Source organism: Artibeus jamaicensis, unplaced genomic scaffold (assembly GCF_021234435.1).
Source record: "Artibeus jamaicensis isolate MK-2021 breed Jamaican fruit bat unplaced genomic scaffold, CSHL_Jam_final contig_388, whole genome shotgun sequence".
In the NCBI taxonomy this organism is placed as follows: domain Eukaryota; kingdom Metazoa; phylum Chordata; class Mammalia; order Chiroptera; family Phyllostomidae; genus Artibeus; species Artibeus jamaicensis.
In genome coordinates, this window is record NW_026521813.1 from 2700802 (window position 1) to 2723873 (window position 23072).

A 23072-nucleotide genomic window follows, 5' to 3' on the forward strand; every position below is an offset into this window, starting at 1 on the left:
CCAAAAGGGCACATTTTTGAACACAGACAATGATTAAGTGTGAGTTATGGACAGTTATCAAGTGCTTTGCCTGTTGTGATTTTAAAGAATGTAAACATGTTTTGTAGCATAGCAGTTCAAATGAACATTTACAATATGTTTCACAAATAATACATTGAAATATCAAATAATAAATTTCTCGAATATAAAAATGTCTCAAACAGTTGCATGGCATATAATCATTTGTATAAATCTGATTAATTATTTCAGAAATTAATGCTAGTCTTTGTAATTAAGTATAAAATGTCTGATGCTTTTGGATTGAATAAAATATATTATAAAGTTTCTTTGGGTTCAGTGAGATAGGGCTAATAGATAATTAAGGCAAGAAAATAATGGACTGTAATGGCGGGTAAGCATATACTATCAAACTATGATTTTAACTTGTTTGTATCATGGAGGATCGCATATCTCTCTAATAAGAACTCTGTCATGGCATAACTATCCTTAAGAATCTTATGTATTTGGGAATTTATAAAATGTCAAAGCCTAGTACAACACTGTTAGACAATAAAATAGTTCTATTTCTAACATGGTAGTATTATTTCTTCTCAATTTTTAAAAAATGGTTAAATGCACTTAATCTTAAATTTGTTTTAAAAGTACAGGTACATTAAAACAATAGGAGACTTTAATCAATAATCCATTCATATTTTATATATGTTCAAGCTAATTGATGTTAACATATGTGAAATAATAGACTTTAAAAGGGGTAGAATTATTTGCTTAACTAAACAATAATACTGTAATTTTGGTTATAGCTAATCAGCATTTTAACTTAAATTGTTTGAAATATTAGAGGAAAGTTCAATTAAAACTCTTTTAAACCATCTAATTAATTCTTAAAGTCAGTAAAAGAATTTATTCATATGGGAATATATTTATTTGTTCAAGTTTTTCATTTGAACAGATATAATAAAAATGTGACTATAACCCTAGATATAGTATACAAACTGTAATCACTCCAATTAAGCCTTTTCTTTAATGTTTAATGTTTTATTTAAATACAATACCAAGTTTACTTTATGATGTCTTCAATTTAATATTTATTTTTAAAAACTCTGAATTAAAAAAATTCAGAGTTTGGCCTCTCTCACCCACTGCCAGGTACAGCCTGGTGCAGCCAGGGTGTCCATCCACTTTAGCTCCCTGGTCAGCTCACGCTCCTCCTCCTTCCATGGTCGTGGTGCCCAGGTGTGCCTGAGCTTGGCGCTGGCTGCGGCTCCTGCGGCAGTAGCCTCTAAGGCCTGGGCACCTTGCGGCTACACATGGTGCTACACTCTGCCTACGGGGTTTGGGGTTCGGTGGGCCCCTGAATCCACCAGGTCACCTTCAGTTACACCCCGATGGCCCCACTTCAGATGAGCGTTGACCCCTCCACCCAAGAGGTGCTCCAGCAGGACCATGAACATATGAAGACCCTTAATGACAAGATCGCCTCTTTCATTGACAAGGTACAGGTTCTGGAGACTTCAAGAATAAGAATAAAAGAGGAAATTAACTGGAGCATGGATGCTGAGAATGAGTTTGTGTTGCTGAAAAAGGATGTGGATGCTGCCTACATGAACGAGGTGAAGATGGAGGCCAAGGTGAATGCCCTGAAGGAAGACATCAGCTTTCTCAGGATCTTCTCTGAGAAGGAGTTGTAAGAGCTATAGTCCCAGATCTTGAACATGTCTGTAGTGCTGTCCATGGATAGCAACTGTCCCCTGGACCTAGACGGCATCGCGCCAGAGTCAAGGTCCAATACAAGGAGATTGCCAACCCGAGCCTGGCTCAGTCTGAGACCTGGTACCAGCATGGACCTGGTACCAGACCCACTTTGAGATCCTCCAGGCCCAGGTTGGGACTTCTGGAATAATCAGAATGAGACTGAGGAGATGGACTGGACCATCCAGACAGAGGCTGCAGGCTGAGATCGACAACATCAAGAACCTGCGTGCTAAATTGGAGGCCGCCATTGCTGAGGCTGAGGACCATAGGGAGCTAGCACTCAAGGGTGCACGTGCCAAGCAGAACGAGCTGGAAGCTGCCCTGCAGCAAACCAGGCAGAACACGGCCTGAGAGCTCTGAGAGTACCAGGAGCTCATGAATGTCAAGCTGGCCCTGGACATTGAGATCGCCACCTACCGCAAACTGCTTGAAGGCAGAGTACAGGTTAAAGGAGATGAAGTGTTATTCCCAAATATCTCTGTGGTGAATACCACTGGTGGTGGTGGCAGCACACTGACCTACAGGGGAACCATTGGTGGCAGTGGGTGGGGCTTTGGGGGAGATCCTGTGCAACAATGCCCTGAGATTCTTGAGTGCAACCAACAAGGCCTATACCATGAGGAGTCCATCGACCCTCTAGCAGGAGTGTCCTCGACTGAGTCTTACATATGGGGATACCCAGATTTGTCCCTCCACAGCCACAAGAAGATTCCCGTCTTGGTCCTATCTGTGGTCCCAAGACCACGAAGCAGTCTGAAAAATGATGTCAGAATAGCTTCCAATAAATTCTCTTACTGAGCCCTGGATGAACCCATGGCCAGGAAAAGAAAAAAGTTAATACTATTCAAACTTAAATGTGTAACTATTTTCCTTATCTTTAAAATAAAATTATTTTTATAAAAATAATATTTTATAATTAATGCAGAATTATGATAATATATTATAATTTAATATATTCTTTGGTAGTAATTAAATTAAATTATATACAATTCACAACTATTTATTGTACATTATAGCCAGTGTACACCAAATATAATGTGTAAAGTGCCTGTGAAAATTAAAATAATTACAATATGTGTACAATGAATAGTGAAATAATAAATGGAAAAATGCATAATTTTATATTTAAGAATATTTACAGTTATTTAAGTAAATTATCATCAACTTCTCATAAACAATTATTCCACATAAATTTGTATAGGAATAAGAAAGTAGGACTTTAAAATGAAATAATATTCTTCTAAGCAGTAGGTGAGATCTCACTGTTAGTGATAAAAGACTTGAGTGTAAGTAATGTGTCATTTGAAAAGTCGGGATATATGTAGGGTTCTGGCATGGAGGTGTAAGCCCACTAAAGTCTATATTCCTTGCTAATTATAACAAAAATCCCACACATTATGCAAAAAATAATACTTCAGAATTTGAGAAATAAATAGTTGAATAGTAGAAGGAGTCAAAACCTGGAGAAATGACCAACGAGGCCTGTATTTTTCACTTTTTCCCTCTTTTCTCTAAGGGTTTGAGGTGTGGGAAAGAGCCAGTGGCTAAAACAAATAGAAATTCATATTTCTGGCAAGAGGAACCAGAAAGAAAGTACTAATGGGCAGGTAATGGGGAACAGGGGAAAATAAACAGAAAAGAGTGCTTGTGCACGGCCCAAAGAACCTGAGGAAAGGCTTTGAAAATGGAATTGATATTAATAATGCCGCAAGTATCTGATTCCCTCTGAGCAGCATGCATGGGGAGCTGATAAGAAGAATGAGGCCATCTCCTGAATTGAATTAAAGCATTGTGTACATTCATAGGTCAATACTCATACACACAAACACACTTGTAGAATAAATTATGGGAAGTCCTATTCCCAAAGTGCTAATAAATACCACATATACAAGTGGAAGCTAAAATAAAACCTGGTGTAGGATTTCAGAAAAACTAAGAGAAGAGTTGTTCTAAAATAGATTCTCTTTTATCATTATGTATATAAGTCATGGAATAGAGAAAACATATATCATTCCACTGGAATTTCTGTTTGCTTTTTTATTTGTTTTGCATTTGTGTGTGCAGTTCATGCTTTTCTTGTCACTACTGGATTTCAGGTATGCTATGGTAAGTATAAAATTGTCTAATACTCTATCCATTAATGTTTAAGGTAAAGCCTTCACATACTTCCCAAAGGTACTTAATTTTTATGACCCTAGCTACTTATATTTTTTATATACAGCATAGCTAGATCTATGCAAATATAAACTCTTCCAGATATCTCACAACTCACTCTCTTCTATACCAATGAATTCCACAAGTGCTTTCTGAATGATTTCCATTAACACACATGCACACACACACAACAGAAAAACAAACAACAACAACAAAAACCGTGCTACTCACACCTGCTACCCTCATCACAGGAACAGAATTATAGAGAATATTGGATTTTTGTAAAAAATGGTAATTTCCTGTCTGAGCTTTGGTCTGAAAGAAATGTTTATCAAAAGAACTTTAATTCAAGTTTGCTTTCTGCCTTCTTCTATCTCAAGTTCCTGGACTCCTGCATCAGAGATAGCTTTACTCTCCAACTTTTTTTCTGGATCTTTACCTCACTAAGTGTTTAATTATCAATTGCAGTTGAATTTAAAACATATACATGGTTAATGAACAAAATAATATCCACTCATGGGATCTAATAAATTAATGTACATTTGCTTTGCCATGACTTTTTAAGTATTTTTATTTTGAATTTTCTGAGTTTTGATGTTCAGAATTTTAAAAATAATATTAATCTATGAGAAACAATTCAATCTCATGAAGAAATGAAAAGTTTTGCAGTGCCTTACCTGCTATCTATATTATTTTAATTTAATGTCAATAACACCATTCTCAGAAGTCAGTTAGGTTGTTAATCCTCATGATGAAAATCACTATATAAAACAGCTAGTTTCTTATTGCATCACTGCTTGGCCTCATCATATCTTGACTGTATGAAATATAAAATGAAAGGTATATGTTTGGTATTAAACCATTTAATACCACAACATAAACCAAAATGTATGTACCCCAATAGAATTATGTTCTAGCATATGTGATGATGATGTTAATACAATTTAAAAAGTAAAGCTTAATTTTAAAAAGGTAAAATGAACATATTTAAATGTGAGTCACAAGAATTAATTAATGGTGTTTGAAATAAAAAGTTAATTATGCTCATTTGCCATGGTTTTCAATATTTGAAGAGCTTTTTTTTCTAAATACTCTCCCCCCCCAAGAAAAACCCAGAACTATGTGCTCATTTTAGACACAAAAATGTATTCATAAAACCTAGATTTAACCTATTTTGTTATTTTGTTATATTGGCAGAGGTATAGTAGTTATAATTTTATCGTTTTATTATATTCTGCTTTTCCCACATACTCATCGTTTTATTCTCTTTTGACATTTTACAAAAATTATTACCCAAAAACTTATTGAAAATATAACAAAATATAGAATGCATAGATATTATAATATTTTCCACAGTATTACTTTATTTCTTTACTGTATTCATTGATTTGTTTTAGGTTTTGAATTAACCTTTCAGAGTAACCATTAACTATTTAAGCATTTGTCAATAATATTTTGTGCTAGTCGTCAAATTACAAAAGCCATTGAAGTATATTTGGACAAGCCAGAAAAATAACAATAATAATAAAGCAAAGGTCTATAGGAATTATACGTCATTTAAAACTACTTTACTTAATATATTCTAAATTCTGTGTCAAATCATTTTTATTAAAAAGTTATTGGTGACATTAATTACATTAATGAACTTTAAGTGCAACTAGTACTCAGATCTCTAGTCTTCTAATGACTGAAAATGCTATACTCATTAGTGTATTAAAGACATTTTTTTAATTCTCTACTTACAGGTTTACATACAGAGATTAGTACCTTATATTATTTACTGGTGGACAAATTGAGGAAATCCAAGTTTTACAGTCCTACTTAGGATCATTGTGAGACCCACTGACATAAACTGTTCAAGAATGATTTTAAATCACATTCCTGTGATTTCCCATGGTATTTTGAAGTTTGAGTAATATATCTATGTACGCATTTTTCAATTGTCATTTTTTGTTGCCTCCCATTCTTATGAGAAAAAAAAGAACTTTAGTTTAAAGAATCAAAGCTCTCATTAGATATGGCACAATTTCTTGTATAAACTGAGAACAGAAGGACCAGCAGGATTAGGACTGGGTGTGGGAGAAAGTCCCTTCTGGTAGTGGATAAAGCATATCTTTGGAAAGATCCACAGATCCCTACTTTCATGAATGTTGCTATAGCTACATTAGCAAACCAGACTGTTGTCCTAGTTTACATGAGTGAGTCTTCAATATTATCTTATCATATCCACCATTACAATCAAGAATTTATTAGTTGCACTTATATTTGACCACCATGCCAGATGCTATTGATATGAAAAAAAACACAGAGCACAGTTCATAGCCTCAAAATATTTGTAGCTTAGTTAGGAATAATCATGCTTTATAAAACAATTCAAGATAATATATGGTATGTACTGAGAGACAGATAATAAAGTTGGAAGAAAGGAAAAGTTAGAAATAAAGTGTGATGAGTATAGAAAGACTTACAAATATGTAATTTGGTTAGAATTAAAAATTCATGTAGGGATAACTACAGCTGAAAATTCAAAGGTTGTTAACAGTCTTGAATAGCTTGCTATATAACTTGTGCTTTATCCTGTAGTCAGTGACAAACTCCTGAAGGTTTTATAGTGTGTTATTCAGGCCGTGATGAGAGAAATATATTCACAGATTTATAGAGACTATGTCAATTCAGCAAAGCCAGTCTACAACTATGTCAAGATTACATAAAATAAAATATTTTAAAACTATTTCCAGTATGATATAGTGAAATAACAATTCTTAACTTCACAATATTTTATTTAAATACAGTCAATAATTTCACACTTTAACAACTGTGTCTTGCATAGTGATTTACCAGTATTATATGCCTCATATGATATTTGTTTGAATTTCTATAATTTATTGTTCATTTCAAAATATCTAACCTCCTACAACTGGAAAAATGAAAGTAAAAGAACAATTTAGGCATATTCCCAAGGTCCAAGATGACAGACAGATAAAAGCTATAAAGATAGGCCTTCACTCTGTGTCATTCATTGGTAATATCAGCCTTCATCAGTTAAGTTTTACTGGAGTACATAATAATATAATTTTCCTGTTCTTCACTGAAGTTGAAAACATCATCTTATGTAAAGTAATTATAAATACTGATGTGTTAGCATGTCACTTTGTCATTTTACAAAGGGTCCTACTTTTGCTCACAGTCACTGGGATGGTAAGTAAGCAGTTGTTAAAAAAAATACTTATATCCTGGTAGACAAACATATAAATACTTGTTTTTAAATGGATCAAAAAAACTATGGTACATTTACACAATGGAATTCTATGCAGCAGAAAGAAAGAAGGACCTCCTGACCTTTGTGACAGCATGGATGGAACTGGAGAGCATTATGCCAAGTGAAATAAGCTGGTGAGAGACAAATAAGATATAATCTTACCTTTAACTGGAACCTAATCAACAAAACAAGCAAGCATAATATAACCAAAGACATTAAAATTAAGAACAAACTGACAATAACTAGGAGGGAAAATGGAGGTGATAATATGGGGGGAAGGGTGAAGGGTTTATAGCAACTATAAAGGACACATGGACAAAAACAGGGGGGTGGGAGTGGGGTGGAGGAAAAGGCAGAAAACTGTACTTGAAGAACAATAAGATTCAAAATTATTTAATTAAAAATATATATGAAACTGACAAAAAAGTCATAAAATTTTTTTAAAAATCAAGACTAATAGAAAGGTCTAAAAATAAGGTAATAATTTTGTTAGTGAAACTTAAGTTAACATTAAGAATATGAATAGACTTAATATTGAATGGAAGGGATTTAAATGCATGTAAACAATGTAATATTGTCTTTCAGTATTAAAAAAGGGAAACAAATCTTTCAATTGGTCACATAGCTATGCAGGGGTTTTTTTGTTTTGTTTTAATATGTTTTGTTTTGTTTTCCAGAGAAATTAGACTTTGCAAAGAACTCACACAATAGAGACAACCTCACAAGGGTATAGAACAACACAACTTGACAACTGCAGTATCTTCTAGAAGAGAAAACTTCAGCTCTGTCTTACTATTTTACAATAAAAACAAAGTAAAATAAAAATATATATGCATTAAAACTAAGAATATAGAGAAAAGAGTGACTATGAACATATATAAAATGTTATCATATAATACACATTCTTATTACTATGTATAACTATATGTAACAATAAACATACATGGTAATAAATAATTTAATTTTAATGTTTTAATTGATTAAGTATCACTCATTTCTTGAAGGGATTAATGTGAATTAATACAAATTATAATAAGAGTATATGGCTTGTCTTTCTATACAAATTAATATATGAAAAATATACTTATAGATAAAAGCAATGCAAAATGAATACACATTTTATCTATTCTTATAGTATAAAAATTTTTATCAGAAACTCTTTGTGCTAATATAACTAATATATATTTTACATAGAAAATTAAATCATTAAAATATTGTGTACACGATGAGCACCAGTCCAGATCCTTCGATCAATACTTTGTATTTTAAGTAGAGCTTTTAAAATCTTCCAATACTTCATGGTTCCTTTACATGGTTATTTCTATTCCAGGCCACTATTATAGCATCACATTACTAAATATCTTCATTTCTGGCAATTTTGTTACTTTTAAAATATGTTTTAAATTTAAATATAAGCCAATGCACAAAAAGCATGTACCGATCCATGAATTTTCATAAAGCAAGTACATCTATAGAGCTACCACAAAGACCAAGAAATAAAACATTATCAGGCTCCAGGAAGATCTGTATCACACTGTGCCCCTTTCTTAGACACAATTCCACTGCTTACCAGAACATCGGAGAGAAGTCCCCGAAAGCTTGGAGAAAAGCATCCTGACACCAAGCAGACAACAACCACCACGAGGCTGAGCAATAATAGGAAGGGAGATTGTTCAGCCTGAATTAAAAGTGTATTTTAAGAGATAATAATAGGAAAATCAGTAGAGAAGCATTAGATTTAGATAACTCAAAAGTTCATGCAGAAGTGTTCAGTTTATGCAACTGAACTCAAGTACATTGTGGTCCTTCAAGTAATAACATACATGAAAAAGTTTTGTTCTCTATTGAAACTATTAAAATCGCCAACCACTTTAAAGTGAATCTTCTTAAATAGAAACCATTTTACATTTTATCAAGTGTAGGAGTAACATATGTACTAGGAAGACATACAAAATGTGTTGAATCTCAAAATATAACCTTATCTAAATTAGTAGACAAACCTTTTTTGAAACCACATTGTGTATCGTTGTAGCAAAGCCTGGGGAGAGTTTTGTCTAATGCAGATATAGTAGGTACTAGACTCTGAGTTTATTTTAGATATGAGAAGTAAACCTTCTGTTTTCCTTTTTTTTTTAGTGGGGGCTGGGGTTTGTTGGCACCGTTTTGTTTGTTTGTGGGTTTTGATCTTTGTTTGATTGATTGATTTTTAAATATTTTTTCAGTAGGAGGTGAAATCACAAAACAAGGCTGTGGAGGCAACAGGAAGGGCTGGATGAGCAGAGGTCTGCAGAGTGTAGCAGCTTCTTTTGTATCACAGGCATTTATTCAAGGAAGGTTAAGTGTCATGGACCATAAATGAACAGCATGCACCAAAGCAATGGTAGCTAAGAAGTTACGTTGTGAAGTGAGTCATTTGAATACAAATCTTGCCCTTTATGCTCAACTCTGTATCTTGGTGTGGATAATGTGTCTTTCACTAACTGTTACTTTCTGCCTATGCATAGTACAGAACTGATAAAATTACAGTAATCATAGATATAACATATCTTGATAACTACTCAAGTACTTTGAATTCTCTATTATATCAGTGTATATATTTTGTTTTACTTTCTTTTAAAAATATTTTATTACTTATGCCATTGCAGTTGTCCCAATTTTCCCCCTTTGCCCTCTCCACCCAACCTGCCCCATCCCCACAGTCCATCCCCACACTGTTCATGTCCATGAGTCATGCATATATGTTCTTTGACTAATGCCTTCACTTCTTTCAACCAGTCCCCATCTCCTTCCTCCCTTCTTACAGCTATTGGTCTGTTCTATGTTTCTGATATTAGTGTATTTTGCCCATTAAATTCTTCTTGTAAATGTAGCATAACAGTCTCAAGTTTCGTCCATGTTGTTATAAAAGACAGGAGTTCCTTCTTTTTTACCACTGGGTGGTATTCCCTTGTGTAAATGTACCACAGCTTTTTTATCCACTCATCTACTGATGGGCACTTAGGCAGTTTCCAAATCTTGGCTATTGTAAATAATGCTGCTATGAACTTAAGGCTGCATATATTCTTTTGAATTGATGTTTCTGAATTCTTGGGATATATTCTCAAAAGTAGAAATGCTGGGTATATATATATATATATATATATGTGTGTATATGTATATTTATATACATACATACACATACATACATACACTGAATATATATATAAAATCTATAAATCCTATAATACAACAGTTGAAGACTGGAGATAAAAACTTTATATATATTATTACTGATGAGAGATTTTATTATTTTTAATGTTACATTAGAGTTGGCCCAGTTTTTTCCCCATTGCTCTCCTCTGCCCTGACCACTCCCTGCTCCCACAGTCAATTCCCATCCTGTAATCCATGTCCATGGGTCCTTCATACATGTTCCTTGACTACACCCTCCCCCATCTTTCCCCCATTACCCCTCTTCTCCTTCCCCTCTGGTCACTGTGAGTTTATCCCTTATTTCTATGTCTCTGGTTCTATTTTGCTAATTTATTTTTGTTTATTAGTTTCTACGTATAAGTGAGATCATATGGTATTTGTCTTTCACTGTCCGGTTTATTTCATTTAGCATAATGGTCTCCAGTTCCATCCATGCTGTCATAAAAGGTAGTAGTTCCTTTTTTCTTTTTGTTGCATAGTATTTGATTGTGTAAATGTACCAAGGTTTTTTGACCCACTCATTTTCTGATGGGCACTTAGGCTGTTTCCAGCACTTGACTACTGTAAACAATGCTATGAACACTGGGGTGCATAGGTTCTTTTGAGATGGTGTTTCAGGATACTTAGGGTATAATCCCAGTAGCAGAATTGCTGTATCAAGAGGGAGTTCCAGCTTTAGAGTAAAATGTCGGATGTCCCATCAAACAATATAGTTGCTGATATATCTCCTAGGGCAAAAGATATAAAAGAAAGAATTATCAAATGGGACTTCAACAAATTAAAAAGCTTATGCAAAAATAAAGAAAACATCAGCAAAATGAAAAGGGAAACAACTGTATGGTAAAACACATTTGCCAATTATACCTTGAACAAGGGTTTGATCTCCAAAATATATACAGATCTCATATGACTCAAGACCAGGAAGACAATCCAATTAAAAAATGGGCAAAGGCCCTGAATAGACACTTCTCTAAGGAGGACATACAGAGGACACATAGACATAAGCAATAATGTTCAACATCCCTTAGCCATCAGAGAAATGCAAATTAAAACCAAAATGAGATACCACTTCACAATGGTCAGAATTGCCATCATTAACAAAACTGCTCTGGCCAGCAGAGCAGTCAACTGGAGCTTGACCACCTTCCTGGAACAAATGGGTTGAGGGGACAAGAGGCAGGAAGAATGGCAGCAAGACAATAAATTCTGATCAAGCTGCAAATTTTATTTTTCCGTACTGGGTATATATATAGGGAAGAAGGGAGAGGAAGGAGATTAGGCTGCTTGCTATTGGCTAGCTTAAGGCGAAGGAGGGCCCGCTTATTGGTTACTCGGGTGTAACTTGTACTCGGGGTAACCTCATGTGCCTGTAGCTGATTGGCTTGTGGAGCGCGTGCACTCGGGGGCTAGCTGGAGGTTATTTGGAAAGTCCTTGTTGATTAGAGGTTCTGGTAATCAATGGACTGTGCCTTGTGGCTAATTGCAATGTTCTTAGCTAAAGGCCAGGTGCTCATTTCGGGGGAAATACGAGACCTGGGGCAAGGTTCCCAACACAAAACAACAAACAACAAATATTGGAGAGGATGTGGAGGAAAGGGATCCCTAGTGCACTGTTGGTGAGATTGCAGACTGGTGCAGCTACAGGAGAAAAAAGTATGGAATTTCCTCAAAAAGCTAAAGATGGAATTAAATAGAGACTTTAAATTTTTCAGTTAACCAATCAAGCCCAAGCAAACAGACTAAAATAAACAAACAAAGGAAAATAAACAAACACCCTGACTTCTGTTTCCACAGAGTCCCATTACATAGGCCTTCTCCAACTCCATATGAAATCTGTTTCTTTTATTTTTGGCATAAAAAAAGAAGTAAACAAGATACCATTTTATTGTTAGCATATTTGAAAACAACTCTGTCAATTTTTATCAGTCTTTTGATTTCATTTTTCTAGAGACATAATTTTTCATTATTTTTTAATTTCAGGCACAAAAAATTTTTCTTTCTATAAAAGTAAAAAACAATTTATTATTTTAAATTTTTTAATATATTTTTAATTTTTAAAAATTGATTATGCCATTACATTTGTTCTATTTCCCCTCCTCCATTCCCCTCCACCCTGCACACCCCTCCCCCACCATTCTCCCCCCTTTAGTTCATGAACACGTGTCTCAAGTTCTTTAGCTTCTATATTTCCCCTACTATTCTTACCCTCCCCCTATCTATTTTCTATCTACTGTCTATGCTACTTATTTTCTGTACCTTCTCCCCCCTTCTCCTTTTCCCACTCCCCTGTTGCTAACCCTCCATGTGATCTTCATTTCTATGGTTCCGCTCCTGATCCAGCTGTCCTCTTAATTTGCTTTTCTTTTACGTGTGGTTGTTAATAACTGTGAGTTTGCTGTCCTTTCACTGTTCATCTTTTTTATCTTCTTCTTCTTAGGTAAGTCCCTTTAACATTTCATATAATAAGGGCTTGGTGATGATGAACTCCTTGAATTTGATCTTATTTGAGAAGCACTTTATCTGTCCTTCTGTTCTAAATGAAAACTTTGCTGGATAGACCAATCTTGGTTGTAGGTCTTTGGTTTTTGTGACTTGGAATACTTCTTTCCAGCCCCTTCTTGCCTGTAAAGTCTCTTTTGAGAAATCTGCTGACAGTCTGATGGGAACTCCTTTGTAGGTGACTGTCCCCTTATCTCTTGCTGCTTCTAGGATTCTCTCCTTCATTTTAATCTTGGCTAATGTAATTATGATGTGCCTTGGTGTGTTCCTTCTTGGGTCCAACTTCTTTGGGACTCTCATAGGTGGGAACACTTTTTGTCCTCGCACAACCAAATCTAAAAATAATAAAGTTTTAACAACCATAAACATAACCAAACCACACAGAAAATCAAATACGAAGTCCAGAAACAATGGACCACTCAGCTAAACCAGTGAGAGGGGCGAAACCAGCAGCTGAGCCAGTGGGGCAAAAAATGATCCAGGTGGTACACAGGCAGCCAGGGCCTCCGATCCCAGATGTGGGCTAGCTATGGGCGCAACCCAGGTAAGAGGTGCTGCTGGCTGTCTGCAGTTGGTCGGTTGCGCATTTGCATGCAGATAAACCAGTGAAGAGGTGAGCATGGAGACAGATCTCGCAAGCCCCAGCGACTGGCGCAGGGTGGAAGACTCTCACATTTGCACGAAGGATAAGCAGGCGGGGCCAGCAGTGAGGTGGACTGGGAGAGCGGAGAGGACTGCCATTGCTACCTCTCTGACCCTGTCCCCAATACAGCATCACAAACCTGTGACCTGGGTTGCCCCGCCCCGGTAAACACCAAGGCACCTCTCCTCGTATGTAACAGGCAAAAACAGAACAAAACATGGCTCAAGAACAACTCAAAGCCCCAGAGCCGATAAATCTAAGTGATGAAGAAATAGCCAAACTTTCAGATGCACAGTTCAAAATGCTGGTGACCAGGATGCTCACAGAACTGGTTGATTATAGTCACAAATTAGAGGAATATATGAAGGCTAAACTAATTGAAATGAATGGTAATGAACAGGAAACCAATAGTAATGGAAAGGAAAGTGAGACTCAAATCAAAGGAGTGGACCAGAAAGAGGGGGAAAAATGACCAAACAGAAAAGGATGAAGAAACAAGAATTCAAAAAAAATGAGGAGAGGCTTAGGAACCTCCAGGACATCTTTAAACATTCCAACATCCAAATTATAGGGGTACCAGAAGGGGAAGAGGAACACCCAAGAGTGGAACACTTATTTGAACAAATAATAAAGGAGAACTTCCCCAATCTGGCAAAGGAAATAGACTTGCAGGAAATCCAGGAAGCTCAGAGAATCCCAAAGAAGTAAAAAACAATTTAGATAAACATTAAACTTTGTTTATTCTTTTAAAAATATGAATAGGTATTCTCAAAATTAACTTTTTAAAACATTTTCAAACTTTCATTTGAAATCTTGACTTTTTAAATAAGTTTATTTCCTACTAAAACTAAAAGTTATTCAATAGTATTAAGCCAACTTCAAAGATATAATACATCTTAACAATCTACTAAACCAAAAAATTCATAAAAAAAGGATAATTCATCAGCACATGGTGATGCAGGTGTCTGGCAGAATGAAGACATCAAACTATAGGAGCTAAAGACCATTTCTTCACCCTAAGAAAGTATTTGATAAATATTTCAGTATTTTTATAATCAGATTAAATGTGCTATATAACATTTTGAAAATTATATATATATATGTATATTCATATAACATGAAAGGATTATTAAGATCTAAATATTTTAAGTATCTATGTTAATTTTTAACTTAATTATATTTTGTATATGACTATGTATGTTAAAATAACATTTTTGGTAAGTTTTTTTTAAAATATTGTATTTATTTATTTTTAGACAGAGGAGAAGGGAGAGAACATCTGTGTGTGGTTGCCTCTTGAGCACCCACTACTGGGGACCTGGCCCACAACCCAAGCATGTACCCTTAGTGGGAATTGAACTGGTGACCTTTTGGTTCACAGACCAGTCTCAGTCCCCTGAGCTATACCAGCCGAGGCTTAAAATACCATTTTTACTACATGAAAATTTACATTTAAACTTTTAGCTTCAAATTATTCACAGACAAATAAAGAATTTTTTAAAACTTTTTCACATTAAGTTTATCATTCAGAGTCATATATAACAACAGTAAAATTTTTCACATTTTTAAAGTTTTGACACATAATCAAAAAAGGAAAACATTTTGTCTATGTATTCAATCTTAGGAAACTTCTAGTTAACAGATAATGTTTTTAGTATTTTTATATCTAAAAAGGTATATAAGATATATACATTTTCATATATATCTGTGTGCATATATAATATATGTGTATATGGCCTATACAACTACCCATAATATTCTATGATATCCTACACAACATTCTCAGCTTTCTAAATAAATACATACACACACACATACATACAAAGAAAAAGAAAGGCAAGAAAGTCTGAAAACACAAAGCAATCATTAGAACCACACAGAAATGACAAAAATGTTGCAACTACCAGAGAGAAAATTCAAAACTATTTTGACAATTATGTTATAGATTTTAATAGAATGGCTGAACAACAGACAAGCTCAGATAATTAACTTTATCAGTGAGATAAAAAATGTAAGAATCAGGGTCTCCATGAAGTTGGAAAATGTAATAGTGAAAATATATGTGCTTGTATATACCTAAGTTGTGAAGCCAATTTTGATTCTTATATTTAAGAGAAATTTATTTCTTATCATATTATGATGCAGTGTTAAATTAATTATTATAGCATTTATAATGTGCCTTCCATAATTAGATAATATTTAGGAAGCAAATTTTCACTAAGAAAAATACAATGTGAAAAAGACAGGACATATCAACTTGAAATTATTAAATTTCAAGTTGTGTATTATGCTAAGGAATTAAATTTTATGAATAAATGACCTTAGTGATGTTAGCTTTTTGCTGTTTTGTTTTATTCATCACATCAATAGAAGAAAATACATATTGAAATGAACATTGCCAACATGGCTAAACAAAAAGAAAAAGCAATTATTATTCTCATGCTCCCCTTCACAGTTTACCTTCTGATGCATTCAAAGATCTTCATAATAAGCTATCCCCTTATAATCTTCTCTTAAAGCACCTGAGTTTGTCTGGTCACAAAATAAATAGAGTGAATTTAAGCATGCATGTATGAGTTTTGGGGTGGAATGAAATGCAATTTCAACCCTGCAATGAACATAATCCTTCCTCGCAAAAAAGGGACAAAGATATACATTGACTATTTTACTTAAAGTTCTCTTTAGGCTCTACTCACTCTCAGTCTATAACTTTGTGTTTATTCACAGTATCTTTTTTCCCGATATTCCTAAAGAATTTTGTAATCCTGTTTTGTGTTGATTGTACTTAAAATATGTAAACACCACTGATATTTCTATGTAAAATTTAAATCCTTAGCACAGTGGAAAGGGTACAGTTTGAGGTCACCCATTCCATTCAAATATTCTACTACAAATTTATAATTTTGATAATGTTATTCTTGTGAACATTGATTTCTAAATATTAAATTATTATATTGTCTTGTGCAATTGAGGTATATTTTGCGTGCCTTTAGAGCAGATGTTTTCAAAAGGCAGTACTTCCTGGCTATAGGTTTGGAGAATTAATTGAGAAATTTAAGTTAATTATTTAAAAGGGTCTGCACTTAAAATATAAATATAATTGCAATTTCACATTATAATTTATGTGAACAGTGACACTGCTCAATTTAGATAAAATCTTTAAAAAAATGCATTTATCATCTGAGGGCTGTCATCAATTTTTCATAATTTTTGAATTTAGAATGAGCTTAAGATGGCATAGACTTGTTAAAGACTCATTATTTTCAACAAGAGCTAAGTGAATTAAAGTAGTTTTCATAGACTTACTCTCAAATTTCTTTACTTGTATTTAAAGGTAGTAGGTGAATAGAAACAGAATTTCAGAAACCAAAGCTAATTTTTTTCAACTTTAGCAAAATCTTCTGAGCATTACTGAAGTGAAAACTTTAACTGCTGAGCTTGAACCATATTTAGGTACTTCCAAGTCCTACAAACCAATTTAATCCATGTTCAATGATGAGCATTCTCATATTTCCATCACATGTACAAATTGATGATTGAAAGGCAAATCACCTTCTAAGTGGCGTTTTAGACCAAAACCCCAAAGATCAGAAACTGCAAGTGAGACTTCAAATGTTCTCTTTTAACAAATATCAGTATTATTATGGTTGAAAATATTAGACTACTTTAAACCATTTTTCTTAGTCATGCACATTTGTTGGATATTTGGAATTATAATTTTTATCATTTGTATTATTTATTCTTTATATAGCCAAGTTCTTTTATTTTCTTCTCTCATTCAAAAGTTTCTGTGTTTGCTTTGATCATTTTAAAAATGTTATTTATTTCATTCCTTTTAGTTATAATGTTGTGCAGTGGTTTACTGTTCATGTAGATAACACTGACAACATTGATTATACCATTAATATGAATGCCAGGTGTACATTATAATTCAATATTTGTAAACTTCATTGTGTGCTCACCACCATAAGTCTAGGTTTCTTTCATTATTATATATTTGAAACCCTCTGATAATTTTTTCCTCTCTCCACACCTTTTCCTCTGAAGACCACCATTCTGGTTTCCGCAATTATGCATTTGTTTTTGTTTGACTTCATTGGTAGGGTTGTTACTTTTTGGTTTTATATTCCACCTGAATGAAATCATGTTTTTTGCCCTTTATCTGATTTATTTCATTTAGCATAATACCCTCAAGATCTATTCATGTTGTTTCAAGTAGCAATATCTCATCTTTTTTTGGCTGAGTAGTATTTTATTATACTTATGTATTTTTATTTATTTATTCATCCATCAATGGACACTAAGTTTTTTCCCCATATTTTGGATATTGTAAATAATGCTGCAATGGACATGAAGGTACATTTATCTTTTTAATTAAGTGCTTTCATATTCTTTAAGTAAATATCCAGAAGAGGAATTGCTAGATTATATGGTAGTTATATTCTTAACTTTTTGGTGCTCTCAATTCGATGCTCAGAGAGCACTCAGTTTGGTGCTCTCATGTACTGACTGCTCACTGCTACATGGTAAAAAATTGCAGTACCCACCTGGGATGTAAGTCACTTTAATTTAGCTCATTGTATCAGGTAAATTCCAAAGCAAGTGTTATCCAGTTATAGCCAGGGATTTAATAAATACACAGAGAAACAATGACTATATCTATCATCTTCTGAGGAGATTCTCACTAGACCCTACTAACTCAGAATCACCTGTAAGACAGCAAACCAGAAGAGCATTTAATTTGCTAGCAGCATGGGCCAATATGGTTTGTATCTGTAGGCAGTACTAATTAACTCAGAGAATCTTCTCTAAAACAGAAAGATGAGCCATGGCTGGTGTGGCTCAGTGGACAGAGCGCTGACCTACGAACCACAGGGTCGCTAGTTCGATTACTGTTCAGGGCACAAACCTGAGTTGTGGGCCAGGTCCTCAATGGGGGGTGCATGAGAGGCAACCACACATTGATGTTTCTCTCTCTCTCTTTCTCCCTCCTTTCCCCTCTGTCTAATATAAATAAATAAAATCTAAGAAAAAATAAGATAGATGAGAAAATTTCTAGTGGTATGGCCATAAATCTCTACTAAAACACCTAAGTTCATAGGAGAACAGATTTTAATTTTCTATTTGATGGACTGAATGAGAACCACTAAAAAGACGGACTAAAAGACTTCAAGGGCTGAGCATCTTGCACTAGATTCCTTCTTAATACACTGCAAGAATGTTTCTATTTTTTAGAGAAGAAATTAATAAAGCTTGGCAGAACATTTAACTGTCATTGGCTGGTAATAACCTAGACTCTGACCCATACAACCTTATTTCACAGAAAAAAATAGAATAAAAAGAGCATTTGAGTCATAATTTATTCATGAAAGCCATGAATTGCTTCTATTCACTGTTAGATTTGTAAGGTATTTTTCATCTTGTTAATGAAGAGAATTTTGCATTTGATGCTCATTAACATTGTGAATCATGTCACTAAGTGAACAAACTAAAATATTTCACTGCTTATTAGTAAGAAAAAAACCTCAACCTCCTAGGCATTGAAGGCACCCTTTTCTGTCTTTCTTTGTTTTTTTTTAATCTTTTTGGCAAATGTGTTTATGCATGTCTTCATCTCACCTATAAGATTTTGATGACTCACATTGTCCTTTCTTTTTAATAAAATTTGCATTTTCCTGTACCATTTGCACAACACTATGTAGTTTAAGATCGAAAAGGAAGGCCTGCAACACTTTAACAAACCTTCTGAGGTCTATTTCTATCCCACCTACCTACCACAAGAGAATGTAAAGCTAAGAGACCAGGAGCAAATGCTTGCCAGAGGCATTCAAAGACAAAGGATGAATGGGGAGGTAGAGACACGGAGGGACCGAAGAAGAAAAAGGAGGAAAAAATGTTCTGAAATTACTCAGCTGGAAATGTCAGAGTCTCCATAGGCCAAAATAATCCCCAAGGCTACCAAATAAACCAAATTCTTATCAAATTTAAGAGATTTTCTAAGTCAAATTTTTTTATTCATTTGGTACTTTTTGAAGATTATAAAACCTGCTGAATCCAGGCAATTTAATATTCCATAATATGAAATGTAAAAAGTAAACAGCTTGTAATTCTACCCCATAAAATAATCTCTTATGTTTTATATCAATGTGTAATATGGTCTTTTTTCTTACTTTAATAGTTTCTAAGAAGTAGGCAGAATAGAAAATTTATAATAAATTGGGTTAAATAAAAGTGTTATACTTGCAAGTCAGTCAATTAAATTTGTTCAAACTTATTCAACTCCTATAACTCCAAAAAAGACCTACAAAAAAAGTCTAGAAAATATTTTTCCACTGCCTACTTTATTTTGGACTGTCATAATGATTACCTCCTGGTATATTGTATTTCATTTATGTTATTGTTTTTCTACTTAAATACAATAGAAGGTACATGAAAATCAGGTACTTTGTTTATATTGCCCCCTTATGTGTACCCTAAACTGAAAACAGAGGCTGGCCCATAAAATTGTTTATCAAATGACTATTGAATGAATTCCAGAATAGACACAATAGGTCCTAACTCAACCATAGAAGCTGACAAGGACAAACATAGTTTGGAGACTGACCACGATATTACATGGAAATATTCTCATGACTTTCAGTTCAGTATTATTTTATAATTCTTTGTACGGACCCCAAAAGGGAAATGAGAGAATGCCATTGGGCAGTATTGAGGTCTTGTGGAGGAAATTAGTCAATATGAAGCAGGTTGGACCTGGAAATGTGGTCAGGTAGAGCTACTACTGATTATTAACTGTAGCCCCTTTTCTCCTTAGTAGGTTTCCTCAATATTTTCTATTAACAGATTGTTCCCCAGTTTAGCATACATTAAAATCCATTACCACATACTGTTTTCTTATTGCTAAGTCGTTATTTAGGTCCTTTATGGATCATGTATTCTAAGTTTATTGATCTTTCCTACCACAAAGAATTTATGTGTTTATGCTCTGCTTACTTGATTGTTATAAACTAGATCTATATATATTGACCATGATAAAGTATTAATAATCATAAAATCCTAGATTCAAAATGGCAAATGGCTTCATTTCAACCAATAGTGGAATTTCTATGGAACTTATTATTTGATGTCCTAAATTCTGTCCAGAAAAAAAATTAATAATAGAAATGTAAACTTCAACACCTTGTTTACTAATATTCTTTCTTAGTATTAATATAGTTTGCTATCAGAGGACATGAATCTTAGACAATAAATTATCTCATATCCATAAATTTATCTACTATTTTAACTCAAAGTCAAGACAAATAAAAGTGATTTCAAACTTTGTACAAGTTTTATGAAAATGAACCTGAAAAACTTCAAAATACATAGTCTTTTGCTATGTATGTATAATTTTTTTAGGTATTTAAATCCAAGTTGATACATTTTTGACTATGGGAGAATTTCAAAATTCTCCCATAGGATTATTGTTAATTTTTTTAAAGATTTTACTTATTTATTTATTTTTAGAGGGGAAGGGCAGGAGAGAGGGAGAGAAATATCAATGTATGGTTGCCTCTCGTGTGCCCCTTGCTGGGAAATGGCCTGCAACCCAGGCATGTGCCCTGACTGGGAAATGAACCACAATCCTTTAGTTTGCAGGCCCAATCCACTACATCAGCCAGGGCTATTGTTGGGAATTGAACTGCGGTCCTTTGGTTTGCACTTAATCCACTGAGCTACACCAGCCAGGGCTATTGTTAATTTTTGATAAAGATCAAAATATATAACTTGGCCTATATGAGCCCACATAGTCCATACTTGACTGACACTTGCATCTCATCTCACACCTTTATCCTTCTTGCTTATCCTACATGCTGATTATTTAAAGGTATAGTGCTTGGATCATAATGTCTTATGATACATAATCTTTGGATGGGTATTCATTTGGCCAATGGATGGTCTTCTCATTTATTTTCTATTTTATTTATTCTTTCAGATTTAAAATACTCAAAATAAGATGCCTTCTCTTCAAAGTATTCATCAAAGTGTGTATACACACACACACATTTTGTTTAAATGTAAAGCATATATCAAGCAATTCCACAGGTAGAATTATACCATAAAAACCATGAAACAACAATTCAAAAAAAATTTGTACCCCAGTATTCATAGCAGCACAATTACAATAGCCATGTTCTGGAAACAGCCTAAGTGCCGTCAGTAAATGAGTGGATCAAAAACTATGGTACATTTACACAATGGAATACTACAAAGCAGAAAGAAAAAAGGAACTCCTACTGTTCTCAACAGCATGGATGTATCTGGAGAGCATTATGCTAAGTGAAATAAGCCAGGTGGTAAAAAGCAAATACCATATGATCTCACTTATAAGTGAACCTGATAAAAATAAATGAATAAAATAGAACCAGAGACATGGAAATAAGGCATAAACTGACAGTGACCAGAGGGGAAGTGGGAAGGGATAATGGGGGGAAAAGGAGGAAAGGTTTTCAGGAACATGTATAAAGGACACATGGACAAAGCCAAAGAGAGATAGGATCAAGAGCGGGAAGTGGGGATGGCTGAGGTGGGGGGGGAGTGTAAGGGTAAATGGAGGCAACTGTGCTTGAACAACAGTAAAAAAAAAAAACCTATTTTCCTTATTAGTATTATATTGAGTATCTTATATTTGCCAGGCAGAATGGTAGATGTAAAGATACAATGATGACCCAAAAAGCCTGATACCTCTACTTATGATGGTTATGTAGTGGGATCAATCAACATTTTTCTGAGGTTTTATTTTATAAAATTTAAATTGGGAAAATTATAGATTGTTTCTCTGTGGCATCCTGTGCTAATATATAGTGGTACTATGGCTGTCTGTATAAAATTTCTTTTCTTAATTAAAATGATTGGTTAATAAATTTAAAAAATTGCAAAATTTAAAAATGTTTGAAAGACATACCATGGGTTAAGCATGGAAGCAGAAGTGCAATCTGGGGAGAATTTTGGAATTAAAAGTTAAGATAGACAGTTGTAGTTGTCTTTTAAATAAACATCTACATTAAAATGATTTAATCATTGTGTACTAAAACCAAGAGAGATGATTATTATGCCCACCTAACAAGATTATTTTTAGTCATTTTACAAATATACATGGAACATCTATTAGGTTCAGACATTGTACTTGAAAATAAAAAAAGCAGACAAAAACCCTTGCACTCAAGGAATTTTCATCATTACTACATGTGGCAAAATTGGAAAACATATGAAAAAGTAATGCCCAGATTGTAAAACATTATAATAATAGTTACATTCTATTAAATAAGTAGCATTAACATATAGTAGGTTTTTGCTCATTCTATTTTGTGATTCTAATCTATGTACTACACATCTTTGACATTGCCACATTTAAAATTTTTTCCATTATTCATTAAATAACTTATTCCCATAACTTATTCTGGGAACTATGCTAAGGTCTTTGCCTATGGTGCTTTATTTAATTTTTAACAATTAAATAATGGGGTATGTAGTATTATTAGCCTAATTTCACATATAAGGAAGTTACAGCAATTAACAATAAAATTATATGTC

At 33.9% G+C, this 23072-nt stretch overlaps 1 pseudogene; it reads left to right on the plus strand.

Annotated features, from left to right (window-relative positions):
- Positions 1–1385: 1385 nt before the first annotated feature.
- LOC119063881 (keratin, type II cytoskeletal 7-like) lies at positions 1386–2392 on the plus strand (annotated as a pseudogene).
- The last annotated feature ends 20680 nt before the right edge of the window (positions 2393–23072 follow it).